Below are 24412 nucleotides of genomic sequence, written 5' to 3' on the forward strand. Positions count from 1 at the left end.
CTTGCTCAACAAAGGGTAAATAATTTCATCCTGGAATGGAGTTGAAATGCATTTTCATAACAACCAAAGCAGGATTATGAATCCCTTCTTGGTTTCTAGCCTGAATCTTGGAATAATACTCTTATCTGAATCCAGTACTTTGAGAATATAAGTCAAAGTAAAGCTGGACTTTGATCTTTGATTCCCAAATTCAAATTGATGGTAAAGAAGAAAAGATGTCGCAAAAATAATGCAAGTCACTACAAATTCGAATGGACGTTCCAGAGATGTAGGTAGATTGATTGTAAGATGGCACTGACCTGGAAAGAGAAGTAACTATTGTAAGTACTATTGTAACCTGTCAATCAATACTTATCTTTTGACATTCATGCTAAGCTTTTTCCTCCTAGAAGCTGTAGTTACTTTAATGGCATCGCTTCAAGGGCAGAGCAACTTAATGACAATTTTCTTCCAAACCCAAGAATTCAGCCTGTGGGCGCAAGGCTTCCGTGCATTTCCAAAAGTGAATTTGACATCAGGGACTCTGTTGTACAGTCTTGGTACCATTTTCTGTTGGCCAGTGCTCATCCACCCTGCATTATGCCTGATGAAATATAAATTGTGACAGTTTAAAGAGACATTTCTCCTTCTGATGTATAATACATCATCCCAAACTTAAAGGGTACTGTCAAGCAAGAACTTTAGATATTATTGCCATATTTTTTGTATGGATATGTTTTTTGCCATATACACATACAACACTCATAAACAATTTATCCAAAATATTTTCACCTCAACAATTTTGAGCCCTCTTAAAAAAAGGACAGTCCTTTAACCAAACTGATTAGGGTTTGAATTTGGATTAGGATTAGGATTAGTTTTAGGATTAGGATTAGGGTTGGAGTCAGGGGAAGGGTTTGGGGTTATTGTCCAGGGGGTAATTGTCTTAGAACCATGCCATGGATGTAGTGTTGTACAGCGATATTTTTAGCTGGCCCATGCATTTACTTGCAACCACTTTGGATACATGCGTGATAATATAATGTATCTCTAGCCATTCTATACCTACTGAGTGTGTATATGGTATGTCTGTAGCCAACATGTTACTATCATCAATATTATAAACCTCGGTAAGTTGGACGCAGTAAGTGCTGAATGTATGTGCATCATTACACTGCACAAACAGATAAAAGTGAGGCACAGAATTCATATGTATACACCATAAATTCCATAAATGCCCATGATTACTTTTTGGTTTTTACTCTTCAAAATGCTATAGATAACTCAGTTGCATGTATTTTCAAAGCAAAAACAGACATGAAATCAAGCAAACAAAATGCTCAACGTTTTCAAAACTGGATGCTAAAAAAGAAAGCTATGGAATCATAAAGATTAACTTTTTTAACAGCAATATTCAAATTATCTATCTGGTTGCAGCTTTGATAAATGTTGTAACTTTGCAATTTTCTCTGTGAAACTTGGCCTAGAAGGGAATCTTTTAGTACAAAGAGTGAAGAGATGATGGCATCTTCATCCATAATTCTTTTTTGTTCTTCTTTGTCTTTGGAGGAGTACGGAGAAAGATTCAACTGCAATGGATAAAGATGACAATGAAATCCTTATACCTTGTCGAAACCTACAACTTAAATCATGTCCTAATTCAAATCAATCTTCCTTGCCCATGTTTTAATTTAGATCAATTTTACACACCACCTGAAAACAGATGCCCATCTACAAATATTTGCACATTATCCACAAAGACTACCCCCTTTCAGGAAATTTCGACTTCGTGGAGGAAGGATAGGGATGAGGGTAGGAGAAAGATTGTCCTTGGATGATGCCACTGCCGGAAGCTATACCAGGTATGATACTAAATGGAGCATGGTGTGCATTCAAGCCCTGCATGAAAGTGCTCCGCTGGGCAAACCGTGGGCTGAAATTGAGCCGAGAAGCTCTGTGGCATGAACGATGTGAAAAGGTTATTTTCTTCTGAGCAGGTGAACTCACATTTCACAGAAGCAGGTGAACATACAGTACACATTCTGGAAAAGCAGATTTTTTTTCACCTTAAAAAAAAAAAAGATGGCATCAACTTTCATTTCTGTTAAAAAGACTTTGAAGTCAGGTAATTGTTATGGCCTGCAAATTATCTTTGGGGGGGGGGGGAGATAAATAAAAAAAAGAACTATCAGTAATACATTGTAGGTCATAGGTCATCTAAAATTTGCAGCAAACTTTCACAGTGCATGGGAATTCATGATATTTTATGAATAAAAGTTTCATTATAGTATGTGAAGATTTATGGCAGGCTAGTTTTTGGTTGTTGTTTTTTTTCATTTTGGCTATGCATCTCGTCTTAATACATCTTATCAATTTGTTGTCACTTTTTCAGTTTGCTTAACTCGGGAGATGAGGAAATTATTAAATTTGAACTGACATAAGACTAATGTAAACTGCTCAGTAGCAAGGAACTTTGCAATCAAATCAAGATGTATCAAAATCAAAATATGATTTGTAATCAATTCAGATCCATTGTTAATCCGACAATCTTGATCCAACACAAACCAAAGTTTTGCTGATTACAACTGTACATCTTGTTCACCATCTTCTGTCCCTAGAATCAAAAAGGTGTAATGGCAATAGACAATTTTAATAAATGAGCATTCAGTTTAAATTGGTGAAAATGTGAAGAACATCTTATCATGATCGTTGCCAAAAAGAGAGGGTGGGGGGGGGGGGGGGGGATAAGAAAAATGATTTTGATTACAAAATAAGCCATTCACTTCTGCTGTGCTACGGACTTAGGACATTGTAAAATGGTAATGAGGCTTTCTGTGCCAGTCGTGATTCAAAGTACACCAGGGGTTAAAAAATGATTAAAGAGACTACACACATTCTCTTTGATATGGAAATTTATTGACTATCATGAGCATGAAATTTTTTTTTGGCACTCTTTTATATTTTCATATGCTTATTACTTCTAAGTTCAATGACAGACAAACAGTCAGAAAGGTAAACACACACACATACGTGTGTGTGTGTGAGAGAGAGAAAAGAAAGTGTGTGTGTGTGTGTGTAAGCATGCTTCACATATCACTTGAAATTCCCCTTCAATGCAGTCCACTGGTCAGCTTATACATGTAGCAAAGGATGTTGAATATAATTCACAGTTAAGGGAACTCACTTTAAAACGTGCTATTCATATTCACCCACTCATCCATCACTGAATATAAGAAAGAGGTGATCTTCATCTTAGCCGAGTCAATAAAAGCGAACATCCTCTTCTAATGACGGCCTGACTCTAACCTGCATTGTATCATCGGGCTTGTCTGTAGCCAGACGAAGCATTACTCCCTACTTCATTACTTCCTAACATCATATCACATATCAACATTGATATACAGAACAATATAAATTCTACAAACTCTTTTACACTGGTCTTTGTGTGAAAACCTCCTACCCCCCCCCCCCACTTCCTACTGCAAAACGAGGAATGTCTGCGTGCATTTTAATTTTGAGAATTTCACGAGAGCCAAGATTCATGAAATTAAAATGCATGCAAAAGTTCTTGTCTACACTATGTGCATTGAATATTGGAAGCAACTCGTGAAAATTTCATGACGCAAAATGGCTGTCGGCGCCAATTCACAAAAATTTCATGCCGCAAAAATATTGTGTTTTACAATTAAATTACAATTCTAAAAAAAGATTAATGACAAAGTTGGGATGGGAGTTCTCAATTTTGGTGCTCAAATCAAAATTACAACCCTCCCCAGTTAAAGTTTGATGTAAGCAAGGCCTCATTGTCCTATTGGACAAAGAGTATCCGCATCATCCCTGGTATAAAGAGCAAGAGCTTTACATCTAAAAAAGTAGATCATACAACTTTCATTTGCTGAAATTCAACAGAGGACTCCCTCCAACCTCTGAGGCTGTAAGTGTTGAAAGATGAGGACTCACTACTTCAGTATATGCCGACGGTGAGAGGCAATTTCCTTCGAGAGGCCAAAAGGTGTATTGTTTATCCTCAGGACAGTGGATAATCGTACAGGGGAATAATTGTATACTAGGAGCACACGCTTTTTTCTCCCACTTTGCCTCCACTTTGCAGGGAGCATTCTGGGACTTTTTTGCTTTCAAATCGTGGCCAGGGAGTGCCTCCAAACCTGGCATCAAAGTTGTGAAAAGAGTAAGAATCTTTTCATTGGGCTTTTGGGAAGATGATCACATCAACATATTCCTCCTCTCATAATGAAAAACCCTAGGGTCACATATGTTCCCATGATTTACTAATTTTCATTGTCAAACTTCGTACTTTATCAACTACAATACATTCCTGCCTTCCACATCATGAATCCAGAAAAAGAGTCATACCATTACAATCACAATTAAAGTGGGGGAAAATAGACATTTCACATACAAAACAGTGTAAAAAGAGTTGAATAAAATGAGTTGCAATTTGGCTTTGCTGTACTCTCATTATCGCAAGATTTCAAGGAACTGCAATGCTCTTGCTTATTTTTTGCTACTGAAAAATCATGTTAACAGTTTCACCAATTCATCAACAATTTGAAAACTCTACATGATATGAAGAGGAGTAATGCTTTTTATTTTGTGGGGGAGGGAGGAATTCTCCACATCTTCCATTTATCATAAATGAAAGCTGTATACATGCATTCTTGGAATTGAGAGATGAATCATGAATCAATTAATTGATCATGCCTCAGAATGAGGGAGGCACATGCCATAATTGGTCAGGAGGACTGTGAAATCATGCACTGCCCCTTCAACAGGCCCCTGTAAAATTGCTTTCAGGTACACCTTATATCCTCATGATGAAATTATTGCATTTTCTCATTTACATCCTCCCCAATACCCCTAATCTTTAAATCATTACTCCAAGTACCAATCAAGCTGTCATTTCTCTAATTTCTTTCTACTCGGAAATCTGAATAAAGTTGTCATGTCTATAATGTACAGCACATAGTTTCTGAGGACAGAGCCATCTCTTTGAAAGAGACCTATAGGATTAATAACACAACCCCCCGCCCCCATAAAAAAAAATGTGTGGACATGATGTTTAGAGCACATTAAATTCTCTTCACATATATTCATTTGAAAGCTTGAATTGCCATTCTATAGCCATTTGAGCATTGTCATTTGGCTAAGTCGAAACAAAGTTCAACACTTATCAAAATTAGGCCTACTCATTTTCAGAATGTGTCATTTATCACCATTCTGGTTATTAACAAAGTGATATATTATTCAGAGCAATGTGAAATGATGTCATCATTCAGAGCAATATGAAATGATGTCATCATTAGAGCAACATGGAATGATGTCATTATTCAGAGCAATGTGAAATGATGTCGTCATTCAGAGCAACATAAAATGATGTCATCATTCAGGGCAACATGACATGATGTCATCAGCATACTCAACCACATACCATTAAAGGCACTGTTTATAAATGTTTCTGGTGTGAAAACTCAGAACAGCATGGTTATACATAAGACATGAGTCTCTGATATTGTCAAAATATGAAAACTACAGACTGTATGTGAAAAATAGGATTTAAACTTAATGTTAGATGCTTCAAAGATGTGAAAATCAGTTATAGAGGCTGCATTTCAAATATTCAGTGTTCATTTATATTAGAGCCATAAAATAATAAACAGTTATGCTGCATGAAATGTTTCTTCATATACTGTAGCTCTCTTGATATCTGTGACAGCAGTCCGTATGTCTGTTTTCCTCCATGCATTTTTTAATATAGTCAGTCAGCACAAAGTTTGACAATTCCTGAAATCGAGCCACCACAACTTCAAACAGCATCTTTTCTATGTTAAGTGTCACAACTTGCTGTATCTCATATTCTCTGATCTGTTTTATTTGTTTTGCAGATTCAAGTTAATGTATGGCTTTCCTTTGTATGGCATGTACTTTGTAAAGTGGAATGGAACGCAATTTAACCGATACACACAGACACGGTGAGTTATTCTGTCAACACCCGGTGAATGAGAGAGACTAAACTCAAACAGTTTTCCTCCTAACTTCCTCGCCTCGCCTCGCCTCTCCCAGCCCAGAGCAAATCTCCACCAGGATCAGATTTCTTGGCGTTCCCCGCTCATCCCCGCTTTTCGCCATCTCTGCCCCCCTTGCACCAGTCGCAAATTAAGTTCACTTATGCGTGACAGTTGTTGTCTTCCCCTTGATTTAACTGTAATTGCCCTCACCACCATACGCCGGGAGGTGTGGGGTCATCGTGATTAAATCCGCAACATGGCCGATTGGGTAAGGAGAGACAATCCCTGCGTAACCAATTAATTATTAGATAGTCAAATCACGCCGTGCTGAGTTGAACTTTCTTGTTGAAGGAAGAGGCTCCTAATGAAGAAATCTACCATATATATATGTTCTATAAATGCATAGTTACCAAGACAACATTATTGACAACAAGGAAAAGTAGAAATTACGCGGTGCGTAACATATGTCCCCGCCGGAAGTAGCATTTTGTAACAAAATGTGCAATATAGGTAAAAAATCAAGGTCAAAGGTCAAAGAAGTCAAAGGTCAAAATTCTGTGTAGAAGTTTTGAAGCCCTCACCTAGTGCCATCACATAAAGCAAATGGAATCGAAATTGGGTTAGAAATGGCGAAGGAGTAGCATTTTGTAGCCAATGTACAATATAGGTCAAAAATCAAGGTCAAAGGTCAAAGAAGGCAAAGGTCAAAATTCTGTGTAGAAGTTTTGAAGCCCTCACCTAATGCTATCACATAAAGCAAACGGAATCGAAATCGGGTTAGAAATGGCGAAGGAGTAGCATTCTGTAGCAAAATGCACAATAAAGGTCAAAAATCAAGGTCAAAGGTCAAAGAAGTCAAAGGTCAAAATTCTGTGTAGAAGTTTTGAAGCCCTCAACTAGTGCCATCATATAAAGCAAACGGAATCGAAATCGGGTTAAAAATGGCGAAGAAGTAGCATTTCGTAGCAAAATGTACAATATAGGTCAAAAATCAAGGTCAAAGGTCAAAGAAGTCAAAGGTCAAAATTCTGTGTAGAAGTTTTGAAGCCCTCACCTAGTGCCATCACATAAAGCAAACGGAATCGAAATCGGGTTAGAAATGGCGAAGGAGTAGCATTTTGTAGCAAAATGTACAATATAGGTCAAAAAATCAAGGTCAAAGGTCAAAGAAGTCAAAGGTCAAAATTCTGTGTAGAAGTTTGGAAGCCCTCACCTAGTGCCATCACATAAAGCAAACGGAATCGAAATCGGGTTAGAAATGGCGAAGGAGTAGCATTTTGTAGCAAAATGTACAATATAGGTCAAAGGTCAAGGTCAAAGGTCACGACTGAAATTCTGTGTAGAAGTTTCAAAGCTCCCATGTAGTGCTATCATATAAAGCAAACAGAATCAAAATTGGCTCATAAATGACAGAGAAGTAGCAAATTGAAGATTTTGATCACACACGGACGCACACACGGACACACGGACACACGGACGGACGGACGGACACACGGACACACACACGTACGGAGCCTGTTTCATAGTCCCCTGCTCGAACTCGTTCGGCGGGGACAAAAAATAACTATGATAAATTGCAAGATCAGACAAATAATGAAAAAGTCTTGAAATCTACCATATGTTCCAAGAATGCAGAGTTACCAAGACTACATTATTGATGAAAAAATAAAACAAAACTATGATTAATTGTAAGATCAGGCAAATAGTCAAAAAAATTTGATCCATGGAATTTTATTGGGTCATCTACATTTCTGTACTTAAAACCCAGACAAGAACTTAGTTTGTGGTACCTTTAGTGTTCTCAAATTAAGAATGTAGTCAAACAGAGCTCTAGCCATTATGATTTTCTAATTTGTCAATAAACCTACACTGTGATCTAGAAATTGATTTAAGTTAACCTTATAACAGCTTCATTGAAGTCATAAAGCAGTTTCTGTACATCAGCATAAACCACGAGAATGGACAAGAAATTCTTATAATGTGATTCTTAAAATGCTTTCATTTTTAATCTCTGCACCTTCTTAGATTCCAACAATTACAACACTCTTCTTTGGTTTGTCTAAGAGCACTTTTGAAGCTTTAATTACAATTAAGTGTTTCTTTAATAGGGGGTATTTTACTAAATATTGCTAATAATACAAGTTTTGAATGTCACAATTAAGATATCTACAAACAAACATAGTCATGCTAGTGAATTATTTTGACATTTTTGAATATCTTATTTCAACACTACTGTATACGGGCAAAATCAAACTCAGTAGGCCTATTAAAGTTGGCCAATCTCAGATTTTCACTTATTTGAATCACCAAACAGTCATTTTTAACCATAAATGTTTCATGGGTTTTATAGTTCCTACAAGGTAGGAAACAGAGGGAATATACATACAGTATATGACACTGAAGATCATACAATTTCAAACTGGAGACGATGTTACATGATCCTTTTGATATGGGTGTTTGTTTGTTTGTTTGTTTGATTTTACATCAGACAAAATGGCTGGATAGCTCACATTCAGCTGCACTAGCTGGTCTTACATGGGAAGGACAAACACCCCCATTCTGCTATATGTGTACCTGTGTATGGCTGACTGGAGAATGTTCGGGCAAGGATCAGAATTCTGGACAGATCTCTGCATGCTTGTCCAGTCCCTGCCAAACAATGACAACATTCACACGCACTTGCGTAACATAAATTTTTTGAATACCAATGTGAATGCAGTTGTTGCCAACAGAGATCAAAAGATATAAACACAGCCCTTCAAGACTTTCACATCCAGTGTAGATCAAGGCCTTTAGATTCTGTGATGATAACAAGATGGTCTCAAGTGCATCAAAAGTATTTACTATAAAAAAGAGTTCTGCTGGATTCTTCAGTGACGCCACTTTGCCGCAACATCATAAGCACAAACCCCAAATTCCTGAGACTATGGCTGAATTTGGAGTGAGAAGCAAGGATGTGATGTCACCAGAGTGATTTGAATGAATGTGGAAACAAAGTTTCCCTTGAAAGTAGTTATCACATGGTGGCAGAACAAATTCCATTTTTTGCCATCTATATACATAAATATATCATAAAATTCACATTACTTATCCCATACTTATGGTATGGTTGATTAAATGTTCTACATAACTTATGGAAATGTGAGCAAGATACACATATATCTAGAGTGAAACTGCCTTTGAATCATCCCAAAATCTAAAGTTATTAAGTTTTAAACCCTTTAAGACATCAACCTCAAAGTAGTAATGTGGGTTACAATCACACATAGACAACTTAGCTGAAATGATGATGCCATTGGCTATTAAAACAGGTCTCTCATCTACACACACAGTAATCTCTACCATAAATAATATTTTGTTAAACATGAATTCCAGAAGAAATATTGTATCTTTACATTATTGTATCATTACTAAATTGCAGAGATTTTGATTGTAGACAATATGACATCATCAATACCTTTTTTTTTTGATGGAGCCGTGGGAGGTTTAGTCTTAACAATAACTTGCTTTGCTTTATCTGCACATGTACAATGGTGGACTTTCCCTTTAAATGGGAAAGTTGCTGGAGGAGAACGAAAAATTCTGCATGACTGCAATGCTCCTGTAAGAGGCATTGGGGAGGACACGCTAAGCCCCCTTCCTAGCGCACCGAGGATTAAGGTTCAATTTCAGGTTGATCTCACATTAACGGTCATCTAAAAGTCAAGGTATCACCTGTACTTACCAGTTCTATCATCTCTACTGCATTCTATTTTGTTCTATCTCTCTCTGCCTTTTCTATCTACTAATATTAAACTCTATTTCTCTTTCTCTCCCTCTTTCTGCCCTCTTAAACCAACATCTACATCTATTTATCTACCCACCTATCTACCTATCTATCTACCTATACATGTATGTATCTATCTACCTATATCTATTTATCTATCTACCTACCCATCTATCTACCTATCTACCTACCTATGTATCTATCTATCTACTTATCTATCTATCTACCTATCTATTTATCTACCCATCTATCTATAACAGGATGTTGACCACCAGAGCAACAACAATGAAGAGATTATCAGATTAAGCTGAAATTAAGCATGCTTCATTAACACATTCTGCAGATGATTAATGCCAATTTTCAATGCAGTAGCATTATTCTTTTTAAAGTTATTGGAGTTGAAAGTGAAGAGTATGGACAAGCTTTTTAAGACATGAGAAGAGGGTTCTAAGAGAAACACCTACGTTGTAATCACACTATTCCACTAAAAAGTGTTCGAGAAAAACTGCTGAAAACACAAGCTCCTGTTTGTTTCATGATCCCAAACTTTAATACAATAAAGAAAAAGACTTGCTCTTTCAGAAAGTATGAAAAACTAAAGATTGGTTAGGTTGACCCATTTCACCTATTTTCAGTCCTCACACAAAATCACTGTGTGCGACTTTTGTTCGTTTTGTGATGCACAGTCACATATAATATACATTATTTTTGTACCCCTGTTCAGTCACCGATCTCCCTCTCTCTCTCTCTCTGAAATTCCTTTTGCTTTTTGTACGGATCATACATTTACTCTACAAACTGTAGGAGACCCTATACAACTGCATACTGATATATCAAAACCAAAGCAGAACCTGATACCTCTATGCCCTCTGGAAATATTAATACTTTCAATTCAATGGCAAAAGGAGTAAGAATTTTTTTTTTTAGATGAAAGAATCATTCATTCGTTGTATGCAACCCGACACCCTGCCTGAAAAACAGCGGCACCTGCTGGCAAAAGCACTGACGAGACTGTGTGCTGAACAAAAGTCAGTCCTCTGTGTCGACGTGCGCAATTTCCCCACGTGTTTCTCTCTGATTATACGACCATCTACCTGCTCCGTATGATAAATGTTGTCGGTAGCATTGAATAACCACAGGAAGTATTCTGAAGGTTTGCATTTGAACTAGGACACACTGTACTTCAAGGTGATGTGCCACTGGCAATATAAAGGAGAATTTGTTCATTTCAAACAAGACAAGCAAGCATGTAGCCTTCACCCTTCTTACAAAAACCATGACGGTCTCTGGAGAATTCATGAGGTCATAACTGGTGACAAAGTCTTCAACCTGACACCTTCCAAGATCTCTGTCATTGTGATTACTAAGACCCCAGACCCCTAGGACAGGTATGAAAAGTCGCAAGATGGTGAAAACAGAATTAATAATACGATTAATTCTCTTTTTTCTTCACACATTGCTACACACATTCTGAATTAAAATGTAGCCATGTCAACATCTGCAGTAGATGAGACATGTACATGTAGTAGACACTTTCATAGCGTGCATTTACTACTACTCAGTACTATTAATTCAGCACATCCAACTTGACAATTCTTGTAGAGATCTATATTTTCACTAGCACCTATTTTATGGTCCATATATGCCTATTCAAGAGTGAGGAAAAATTATTCCAGTCACACATGTTAAACATGAATTCCTTTTCATGTATCAAAGACTGCTGTTAAATATGGTTTACTAAAGAACTACAACACCCAAGATGTACAGGTCTCTATTAGCCTTTCAAAATGAATAAATTGAGTGATGCACACACCATTCTTCGACAGCCAACTGGTTTCTTCTATCAAAACTTTAGGATCATCATTATGTATCACAGATTTGATGAAATAGTCTGTCTGCAGTAAATGATACAGTTATAATGCATTTACTACACTGTACAACTCACACAGCTAGTGGAACCCTTATGGGGGAAAAGAAAGGAAAATAGCTGCAAAACAGCACCAAATTTCTGATGTTCACAAATTTCAATCAAGACCTTCATTGACAGTTCTTCATCAGAAAGGAATTATGTTTTTGTTCCCTGTTGCAATATCAAAATGTGAAAGATGTAATCAAACTAAAGGTCTCCTTCATATAAAACTGCTCAACTCATGGAAGTGGAAGCAGAAAAGACAAATGTGTTGAAATCTAGTGACAGCTGAACTGTGCTATCATAATATGATAAAAAACTTGTTTCATGCCATTGACATTTTATCTATAACAAATGATGCATCACTTTCAAACCATTTCCCTAGAGTGAAAATATGGGGTTATTATTTTGTTTTTTTTTTGTTTTTTTTTCGCTGTACATAGCAAGGCAATGAAGCACTGCAAGACTACATCTGTCGACTGTGAAAACGTAAGATACGATGAATTCAGTCGTAAAAATGCTCACGGACTTCAAATTTAATGCATTACATTTTGGATCAAAAGTTTATCCGCTAATGATTGGCTGAAAGAGGTTATTATCATTACTGGTATGTACATATGTAGATATTTTCAGCTATGACACTCCATGGCATACTATTTGCAAAATGGTGTCACTTTCATGACACTTTTAAAATAGTAAAATACTATTTGTGAAATGATGTCACTATAAAGCAATTCTGACATCACGCACTGCTTTGTATCATCACTCTGTGAAATGTAACAATTTCTGACAAAATCAATGTGACATCACAAAGCAATTCTGACATTGCGCACCACTTCCTACACTCTGTGAAATGTAACAATTTCTAACAAAACAATTGTGACATCACAAAGCAATTCTGACATCCTGCACAGCTGCCTTGTATGGTCGGTGGTGTAAAATCCCTCCACAAGAGCGCATCCACCACATGACTTCTCGCCTCATATTTTCCCCTTTTTTTGATCAAACATATAAAACAAATATACTCTGCCTAATCTTGACTTTCTGATTGAAACCATCGGCTTCAGTGCATCCAGAAGTGCATTCACTTTTAATAGGGCGGTGTCCTCATTGAATAACTGTACTATTTTATAGTGACACTTTTGCTGCCCATACTAGAAACTCTCCAAGCACATTGGGGAATTTGTATAATGTTATGAGTTCCATTTACAGTATGCTGAACTTTTGAACCCAACATTAAAACACTTATCATGGACCATTAATTTCATGATGGAGCTCTTTTAAAATCCACTTTACCCTTCCTCTACTCTTTCCGCCCCTAACCCCATTGAAAAAAAAAAATGAAAGAAAACTTGCAGATTGCATTTTCTTGTTACTGAAATAATATTTTCCCTAAACAGTAAAGTGTGGACATTTTTTGGTACAGAAAACGGTGCAAACTCCAGAAGCAATTCAAACCATGGAAATTAGCGTTCTCAATGGCACTCTATATGAGCATCAAGTACATACATCTTCGTGCTTGACATGTATCGAGGTGGTAACAATTCCCCAAGTAACATACAGTACGCGACAGTGAAGACTTCAAGTTCAAATCTATTTAATCATTCCACAATAAAATAATACAACAGGTGCTTTTCCACAATAAAATGATATATTCATAAGCGTAAGTCTCGCTTTCTTAAGTGACAGAAATAATGCATGTAAATTTGCACAGAGAAAACAATAATTGAAAACTTACAATAACGATACACTGCAATGGGTGCTGAGGTAATGAAAGTGAAATAATTGTCAATATATGCACTGTGTGAAAGATAGACCTCTCTAGAAATCAAACATAATTTTTTTTTACATCCTTTGCAAAACAAAAATTCTACTTTTAACATGGCTCCAGACTATGATCCTGTGTGCAAATATTCTGCAACTCCCTTCTCAAAGTGTAATCTTCCATTTCAAACATTGCTATGCAATCAATTTTGTACACTAATGGGCAAGGTTCAACCACAAGAAGATACTGTATTATAAGCTGAATACTTTGCAAGGTTTTTGTTTTTTTTTTTGCAAATTTCATGAGTCTGGTGATATTTCAAAATTTAAAAATGCAATCAAGTCTGATCCAAACATAAAAAGTGACGAGCGTGCATACATCTCTCTGTTCAGTACTGTACTCCACAATGATAAATATTGTCAGGCAGTCCCAATGCATGAAAAATTAGACCCACTACTATGGCGTGTACAGTAATGGCTGCTTCGCACAAGTGTTGATGAAATTAGAGTGATAACAGGTTGATGTGAGTGATTCATAACATACAATTCTTCTAGTTGGAACATTAAGGTAATCAAATCTACATTCTAAAACTTTATGTTTCTTAATACATTGTATTTCCTGTAATGTCCACTGGAAGAATTGCAAACAGAATACTGTTTACATGGTCTATTTTACTGGTGCTTTATTTTTTGCCAATGTTGTAAAGTTGGCTGATAATTGCAAAATTAACCACTCAATATCGCCTCCCATGACACAAATGCTTGGCTTCCAAGGTAGGAAGTCGCTAACCTTGTTTTGCCTCAAAAAGTGAGAATACCTCATCTTCATTCCGTCAAGGCAATTGTTAGCTGTGAGAGCAACCATCTGTGAAATTGTCTTTCAAGTCCCAAATTTGCAACACTATAAGCCTACATTGTATTGTAATCATGAAATGTACAGCATACAGTATGATGTACAGCATACATTAAAGTTATTAATTGCTCCTATGCTGGCCAGTGCTGTAACTCCATCTCTACTGGAACCCATCAAGCCACAGGGCATACAACACAGATACTTGGTGCAACTTTTTGGAAGCAGCTCACTATTAAAGCAGGTTTAAAGCCAGGAACTTAAAGCCCTACTCTACTAGGCCCTGGTCACTATGGTGACTGGTAACATGTCTGAAGACATAGGGCAGCCATTAGCAGACTGATGAGATCAGGTTTGCAACTGAATTACTCTAGCTGCAACTCTGATAAAGAGATGGGCTCTTTGGCACAGGGGCCTGTTTAATTGCCTGAAATTAATTGCGTGAATCTACACGTGCTCTGGCCAATTGGCCTCAGGCATGGGAATGTACTCCCTTGGTGCAAGCGAGACAAATTGAAAAAAAAATAAATAAATCTGCAATTGACCAGAAAATGAGACTTTGGAAGATTCTATTCTTATTGAAGGGGTAAAAAGATATCACTATGTACCACGTTTCGAGAGCTGACTATATCAAGTACTGATGCCTCCTCAGCTTTCTAGTTTTGTCTTAAATCCTTACACAGTCTCATACTCATCATAACAATTTTGAAAAAGGGGACGGTAAAACTTGCTCTTCTTTAATATTGATCAATTTCCAGGTGCAAAGGCAAAAACAGAAAGGTATATTTGAAAACAGTTCCCAACAGCAATGGACAATGCAAGTTTCCCTAATCAACTTGAAACTTGAGTAATCATCTTGCTTTTAAAACATCCCATTTCAAGAATAAACCTCCACCATTCTCTTAGACTTTTCTCCAGATATATGAATTAAGTTCAGTATGAGCAATTTACCTGGGGTGAAGTTTCACTAAACAATAACATGAGAATGCCATGACAACTAGCTTAACCATAAAAGATTAGTTCTAGGTTGCAAATCAATCTTTTTATCTTAATCTTTACCGAGCAATTTTGTTTTGTGGTTTAGTATTATATCTTTTAGTCATTATTTCTTCTTTTCACTGCTAAGACTTTCAGGAGGCAGAACATAGTATTCTTTTTCATTTGAGCCCATTTCTGTTCAAAATACAGAAGTTTAAAAAACCTCTTTAAAACAACTGTACCAGCTAGATTAGGAACTGATTTTTTTGAATAATAAAAGTTCCTGTTTCCGTTAACTTGGCAACATTCTGTAAATTCTTTCAGATTCTGCAATGGTTTAATGGCTTAAACCAGTTCCACCTAATCTTCATAGACTATTTACAAGGTGTGCCATGAAATTCAGAGCTGGCAACATTATACCATGACAACATGCAGCAAAAACTTCCACCAGACTTGATGAAGGCTGTTGATTTGACTCAAATGTATTCTTTGTGTGTGAATGAGGACTTTGCTATCTAGGGAACTAATTTCACTAAAAGGGTAACCAGACATGTTTTCTTACTGATTTAATCATCACTCTCATAATCTTATTTCAGACAAAGCCACAACATAGGTCACCATCATTCAATGTGGCCGCGCCACATACCACGCACTCTTGAGATCACAAGCCATCGTCTATAATTTTGACCTTCGTTCTCCGTCCATTTCATACCGCTGCCTCGCCTGAACGCTTTGATTAGTAATCACAGGCAGAGTCTGAGGTATTGATTTACGGCGGTGATATAATGATTGTGAAGCCAGCTCATTCTTGTTTGATTGACCAGCTGGGCACCCAGTCAATAGTCTGCGGAAGCATGGGTTGTACTCTGCATTCAGTATGCAAATGGTTTTATTGTGTATAAACTAATATAATAGAGTCGTCCCATGCAGTCTTTTTCTATGCACAGATTGATGACGCCTTTACAAATATCTTAATTGAGTATAAAGAAATGATAATTATGCCTAACGTGCCAGTTCATTGGTGAAGATATAACAAAAACAAAAACAGGAAAGATTGATAAAATTGCAGATCTAATATCTACAAGGTGCATTTAAGAACAGAAATCAATGGGAAACACACACACACACACACACACACACACAACTGTAGTGCTTCACAAACATTGGATTGTGGGGGCAATACTAACAATACCATCCATCATACCCACACATGCCGAGTGCATTGTTTTTGAAATTATACCGGCACACCAATGCACACACTAGCACTCTGGAATAATAACAGTCAAACATTTTTGTGTATTCATTCATTTCCTGCTTTCTTATTCAAGCAAGAAGCAGTCAAATGAATTGTGTCCACTGAAAAAGAAGTAGGGCCTACACAATTGTGTGCTCCAATGCCATTGTGCAGCTATTTGTATTCAAAATTTGGGATTACTTCACAAAGATAACATCATTATATCTCTGCAAAACAGGTCTAGCAATTGTCAGACAGCTAACCAGCAATCTAATATAGCTCTTGGGGTCTTGTTTCAATATCTTGCCTTGCTGCTCTTGTCAGGTCAAAGAAAAGAGTTAGAATTGGTCAATATTGCCTTTTAAAGCAATGTCAACATGTTGATTTGACAATCATTATTTAATGATGCTACTCGCATAATGATAGTGATAATGATATGCCACGTAGTGGTTGCTTGTATTCCTTGCCGTTTCTCTCTCTCTCTCTCCATATCTCTCTCTCTCTCTCTCTCTCTGGCCCCTTTCTTTTCATTTCTCTCATTTTCCACCCCTCCTTCTATTTTCTCTTCTTTTTCTTCTTCTTTAGCCTCCTTCCTTGCCTATTCCACCCCCCCCCCCCCTCCGTCTTTCCTTTTTGGCTCCATGAGCATCTGTTAATTATCCTAAGTGCTGTACATGATATCAACATACCACTTCATACAGACTTGAGCCACGATACCAGACGAATGGTTCACAGTGCCTCCGAGTTCTCCCTTGCAGGGGTCAAAGTACTCATTCAGGTCTGTTTGCTTTGTTCCTATTTGAATTGGTTTTTATCTCAACTTACTAACAGTTAGGACAATGACAGAATATTGATTTGTGTTAGTCTGAAATGGATTATTGCACACGAGTTATGGAGTTCTACCAACATGTGATGCAAAGTAACAACAAAGGTATTTCTTTTTTTTTTTTCATTTTAACTGACCATTCTAAATCTTACATCACACAGTATTTCTAATGAGCTTCATAGTGTGATCTCGGTATTTGAAAGTCACTGCTGTGTTAATGCTGGAATTACAAACCCTAACACCATGGAGGGGGGAAAATGTTTTTGTCTAGACTACATAAAAACCGAAATCACAGCACAGCCTGTAAAAAAGACTAAATTTGATCTTTTGTTCATCCTACCACAAAATACTCGCTGACTCCTGTAAACAGCAAATATATTTTTCATGCACACTTTGTAAAGTTCATGAACATCCCAGAGGATTTGAACTTTATAAGCTTGACATTCTATGGTGGGATTTAATGAAGTTTCTATCCAAAAGCCCACTACACACATAATATACTTTAAATATTAAATACACACCAAATTATGCAGTACCGCAAGATAATGCTCTGTTCATATTCACTATTTAATGTCTACCATAGAATGGACAGACACATTACCCCTGATGTATTTGTTGCACAAGAAGAATGCATTGTGAGCTCTTCATAATGTTTTTTACCACTGCGAATGTGTATGGACATTACTCACGTTTCCATGGTAACTGCGTGCCTCATAGCTGGAGTAGCGTCTCCTATTGCTGGATCTGGGGTCCATGATGTAATTTGTGTCTTCCCGGCTCTTTTCTCTCAGTCGGTAAGAAGGCTAGCTCGGCTGAGTGATGTATAATTCCACATTATAAAATCCAAGACAGACAATAGTTTTCAATCAATTAAATATTCCTCAATTGTTCTTCCATAGAAGCATCCCTTTGCACCCTTGGGAGGTGTTGATATTTCAGTGGTATCCAATGGCTGGAGAAATGTGTCAATGTAAACTCAAATGCCTTGTTTTCCAGAAATTCCCTGGATCATCAACTCTGCAACAATGTTGATCATACAGACTGTTGAAATCCTTCAGAAAGATGCAGAACACACAACATCCTCTCTAATGCTCAAGGTTTACCTGAAAAGTAAAAAGAAGAATAAAAACATAATGGAAAGATAAGAATAAGAGTGGGAGAAACAATTTGTAGTTTAACAGCTGCACATGAATTTTATTTGTGTTCTTTAGATTAGAATCATATAGATCATGACTACCTCTTAATACTTACAAAGTTTTTCTTCATTTTTTTCTAATTTCAACGAAGAGCAAAGAGTGCAATTCAAAGGATTTTAACATCAAAATATTTCATAAATGAAACATGGGCAAAGACAATGGGATTCCATAGGAATGGAATCATATTTTCTTTGCTTATTTTTATACTGATTATTATCTTTCTGGTCATTTCCCTACAATTGTATGTTGCATTGTGTAATATTTTGTCAGATGAACACAAGTGGAAGACGAAATCTGTTTTCAAGCTTTTGTTCTGCTTTGATAAATTATGTTTACTCAACTTGTCTGAAACAAATGTTGCCATCTTCTCACCAAAAATATTACAAAGCATGCGGATCGGCAATAGATGTGTCCTGTTTTTCCCTCTTCCCTACCCATCTGAATGGAATTACATGAGAAAATCTTGATGAAAATTCAAGCATTTTCAAAGCTACGTAAGACAGTCTCTGTTCCTTGATCTGTGAAACGTCATGCAGTGGACTGTACTGACCCCTCTCACTGATCTCAGCTTGAATGGAGAGTCTAACACCATGTGGTCGAATACTTATTGCATTATTAGCACAGCATACCTAATTGGCTCTTTCTTTCTCATCTCTCTATTTCCACTACACACTACGTGATGTGTTGACCCACACTGCTTCGAAAGTCCCTAATGGACAATTGCAACTTGATGAAAACCAGGCAGACAAGACGGTACCTAGGGCCTACGTAGTCAGGAATTCTTTAGACCCAGTGGCGGATCCAGAGGGGGGCGCAACCGGCGCACGCCCCCCCCCCCCTTTAATTTTCGTTAAAAACAAAGAAAATAAAAAGAAAAAAATGAAAAAAAAAAATTCCTGGATCTGCCCCTGAGACCCACAGCCCAACATAAACCTTTGTTTCTTCTCCTACCCCCCCCCCCCCCCCTTTTCCCCCAATGTCCAAATGACCATTCCTTGAATCTGGGTCACATAAAGTTCAACAACAACTCCTGTTATTGGCCTCACCAAGCTAAGACCTCAGTCCCATTCACTTGTATTGACAAAGGTCAAACACAATATCCCTCACTTTTCAAACCGTGCTCGATAAATGGATGACTTGGTATTAAAACTCAATAAAGGAACAGTTTCCTAACTATCATTCAAAAGAATCTGTCTACAATAGCACTGCAAGGACGGTAATTTACTGCCTCAAGAAAGTGGCGAAAAAAATGCTCTTGCGTGAGTGTATAGAGCTAGGAAGTCGTGTATCATTATTTCTTTACTTTTTGAAATGCCACGATCAAAATCATTGCTGCTTGTAAATCTATAAAAGGATAACTGCGACCAGCCCCAACGCGAAGCGTTGCATAACTTTGTACAAGGAGCGCCCCAGGGTTAAAAAGGCAAGCTAATCCTTGCCTTGCATGTTGCAATCTTAGTTCATTCAACGAATTTCTCCTATTTGTACAGTGGGTGTGTCGATAACGGATTTCATGAGACGGTGGAGATAATACGCAACAAATTACGATGCTCTATTCGTCAAAACAATGTGATTACAAAAGGATCCATAATCCTGCCTGAGATACTGTTGTGTATGAAGGTAAGTCAAGCGTTGCACTGTTACACAGTTATCCGTGAAATCTGACCTCTAATCCCAAAACTATCCTTCAGTTTATTGTAACTGCTTTATACATTGGCTAAGAGTTCGTAACTTATCCCTCCTCAACAAGACTGTTGATACTTACAGTCAAACTTGTGCTTCAGAACGATATTCAAGGAATAGAGGTATCCACTCAAGAAATCCATAGACTACACCATAGATGGCCAGCGAGTGTTTGTTGCTAGGTTCGTCACCGACGATCCATACCACGTGTGTGAAGTCCAGTATACAGTCCTCGAAATACCCATGATCTTCGTTCATGATCGTGTGTGTATTATGATGCCCGCATTTTCCTCTGTCGAGTGCAAATAACCGCGTGTTTGAAAGGGGCGTGGCTTACGCTGCTTGCGACGAGCCACCCACGGAGAAAACAATTAGCCAATCCCGAAAAACAAGAACAAAAGTTGCTGTACGCCATTCTGAAGGAAGTTTTTAATTTTCTCAGCCACATCCACAAACCTTGATGCGTAGACTTCATTGTTGCTGTTCCTCAAGCCATAAGACTCCATGCTCAAGGTGTTGGATCCAGACATCATAAAGAACTCATAGACATACTCTTGATGGTGCTAACGTAAACTTCCTCAGTTACATCATCACGCGAACTTTCAAACAACACATCACTTTCACAGCAGTAGAAGTGTTACTTGGTGAGAATAAGACGTACGAGTTTTCTTTTCTTTTTTTTTTTATATCAAAAGGGAGATACGGTTTGAGGTGCTTACATGCCTTGTGAGACAATATTCTTCATCCAAGCCGAACTATCTGTTTAAACTTGCCAAGTTTGTTACAGTAGTATTACAGAAATTTAGCTCTTAATTCTTGTAAAAAGTTTATACCTTTTTAACCTCGATGTATATTTATATTATTTAATGTTTGTAATATCCTTGTTGTTTGTAGTATCTCATCTTTTGCGTTTTATAAAACTGCCATTTTGTGATTGTTTTATGCTGTACAATATTGTAAATATGTTACATTTCTCATACTCCGGAAGGGGTGAAAGAAATAAAGTTCAAAGTTCAAAGTTGAAGGAGTATCGTTCTTTTTGTACTCAGTCATATTCTCTCGTTTTCTGCCATATAACCTGAGTAAATAAACAATTTAATTCAATTTAATTCAATTTGGTTAAATTTGATTTTATCTAATTCACTTCGGTTATACTCTATGTCTATCCAACAGAAACGTTTGCATACTAGGAAGTATACATTAGACAATCTATATATTTGTAAAGTGTAAAAAAAATCATAAAGTATAATACAAAATGATATGTGCGAATGAATATAAATGAGAAAAGCAATGTACACTTTGCAATGATGACAAAGAAGCAAACCAGGTTTCATTTGAACGGGTAACATTATACATCATTCAATAACATTTTGGACGAAAACCAATAGATCTGTTGAGTATAGTATCACATCTATTAAAAAATGCATACTTCTCTGTCAGGGGATATGGATATTCAAAATATTATAGGGCCCATCATTCAAACTTGATAAATCTCAATATAAACTTGTAATCATTAAAGACATCACTCAGCCAATAATAATTGTATATCTCTATCCTTTATACAGTCTTATCACATGAGGTGTGATTTTGTTGTTTTTCTTTAATGAGAGCATAACATTATCTATCAAATTCCTGTCGAGAGAATTTTGGGAAAGGGAGCTAAAAGCTGGTGTGAACTTATGATGTAACTTTTCAAGTGTAAATAACGCCTCGTTCTGTTTTCTCAACAAAGTGAACATCGGATGTCAAAAATATGACGGAACTACCGAACTGAACAAATCGAAAATTCATGCATAAACGCACTTAAACATTAGATTGAGTACTCTGAACAAGTTGTCAGTTAGTATTACCTGTCTGTATTTATCACATTTTAAGAAAAAAATTATCAGAAAAAACACCCTTTAGTCACGTTCAATCAGCACACAAACACACACACACACACACACACACACACGCACACAAAATCGACATTGTTATTCTTAAGTACAGGTTCGCCGAGGGTGCGTGGAAAGTTTGAATTGATATAAATTCGGAAGAAAAATACGTGTATGATTTGACAGCGAGGAAGAAAAGGGTAAGCTGTGTGGGGTTTTTTTTTATTTGCTTTGCACTCAACTTCAATTATCTAATTATAGGCATCTGATATATCATAGGCATGTGGGAGATTGACGAGGCAATCATCATCATCACCTCGGTTATCGGCATATGTGGTTGCGATTGATGTCCGTCCTTCCGAAGGTTCATTTCTCCGCAGATGAAGAAAAGAAAAAAAAGGTTAGTCATTCCGAAGGATCATTGTTCCGAAAGCGAAAAGAAGGTGAGAACTAACGAACCATAGGAATTATAACCTTATTTCGTTTTCGGGTTACTGAACTTTCGGAATAACAAACTTTTTTTTTCTCCCCCCCCCCCCCCCCCCCCTCATTTTTGGATGAACGAATCTTATTTCATTTTTGGAGCAACAAACCTTTGAATAACGAACTGTCCCTAAAAACCGTGATTACGACTGGCGTCATGTTATCATGAAACATGGAATATAAAGATTCTACAACTTCATTACTCTCCTTTTCGTGTCTAGTATGAATGCAACTGACAAGTTTGTTTTACTTTACCCTTATGTGCTTCGAGTGCAATTGGCATAGAAACCCCCATAGTGTTGTACATACCGTCCTATAAATCCTTGGAACACAAACGGGCTATATAATCATACAAGCTTCAACGTGAAGTGAAAGATGATGGAAAATAGTTTACATCAGTATATTTGCAATACTATTGTAAAATTCACACCAGTCAAAATACTCGGGTTTTTTCAGTTCAATTCAGTTCAGATTTATTTCTGCACTCTATGCACATACCAGAAGTAAAACAATTCAACAACGTGTCGCATTATAATGAAATACATAGGCATAAGAAAACATGTACACTTAACATATCATCTAAATAATATCTTATATGAGAACGGTCTCCTTACATCAAATTAGTTCTCCTCTTCTCTGGCTATAACCTTCTCTCTCGACCATCTCTCTCTCTCTCTCTCTCTCTCTCTTTCCCATTCATTCATATTCCATGTCTTTTTATAGTCAACCTTTACTTCTTTATTCCTACAGTTTGGAATTAGCTATCAATTTTGACTATCAATTTTATATCAAATTGTTGCTGTTTATGCTTTATTTTGATTATCACTCATCACAGCTGATAAAGTTTTGCGGTAAAATTACATTTCTTATACCTTGCACGAAAAATGGTTCATAATTCAATCGGAAGTGCAGACGTATATTACAGTGTACAGTATATATGCAAAGAGAAAGACAGTCTGATAGATTGCGAAAGTAGGGGAGTGGATAAGAACTTAAAATGGCAATGAACTAAACAAGAAAAGAAAACATGGTTGGATGTTGAGATTTCTTGTTCCAAAAGAACGATTATTGAATCTGAAAGTTGTTTGTATATGCGTATATAAACCGTGCATATCAAGCATTGTAGACTCCGTTATTAGTACTGTATAATACATTTACACATAACTCATGCTCTTCCTTAATGGAATGTTTGTTCATAGCTGACCGCTTAACGATTGTACAAGCTTGCACAAAGGTTTCCATGGAAACGTTCAGCCTAGTTTGTTTTACTCTGATAATTTCTTTCAAGTATACACTGAGTACTGGACTCAAATCAATTCTGATGGAACCACATGACTATACCAGCCGTTGATGGCATTGCAGCTCGCTATACAAAACCGCAATGTTTGCCCAACGGTCATACATGGGACTAATTGCTTGTATACCGATTGTTACTATTGTGTTAGGGCGATCATGTGACAGATTTTTACCTGTCGTGCGTCAACCAGCAACGTGACTCGCCTTCATGCAGAAATGTGTCCATTGCCATGATTGCCTCTGAATCCGTGCAATCAATCAATGTGCAATGGCGCCTTCGTGGCGCCTTGTATTTGTGATTGTAAGGCGCTTTCATGGCGCCATATTATTATTTCAACAATATTATTTTAGAAATATTATAACATTTACATGTACCTCAAGGAGACTATTGTGCTAGAAATATGATACTGAGCATTTGTGTATCTATTAAAGGAGACCTCCAGATGATTTTCAGATAAACAACATTTGAACAACTATAAATTAGTTATACAGAGGACAGAGTTTCAGAATTTGTGATAATTGGGATGAAGAATTAAAGTGTTCTCAAA

Source organism: Diadema antillarum, unplaced genomic scaffold (assembly GCF_040938485.1).
Source record: "Diadema antillarum isolate AM-2024a unplaced genomic scaffold, OU_Dant_1.0 seq00000400_RagTag, whole genome shotgun sequence".
Classification (NCBI taxonomy): Eukaryota; Metazoa; Echinodermata; class Echinoidea; order Diadematoida; family Diadematidae; genus Diadema; species Diadema antillarum.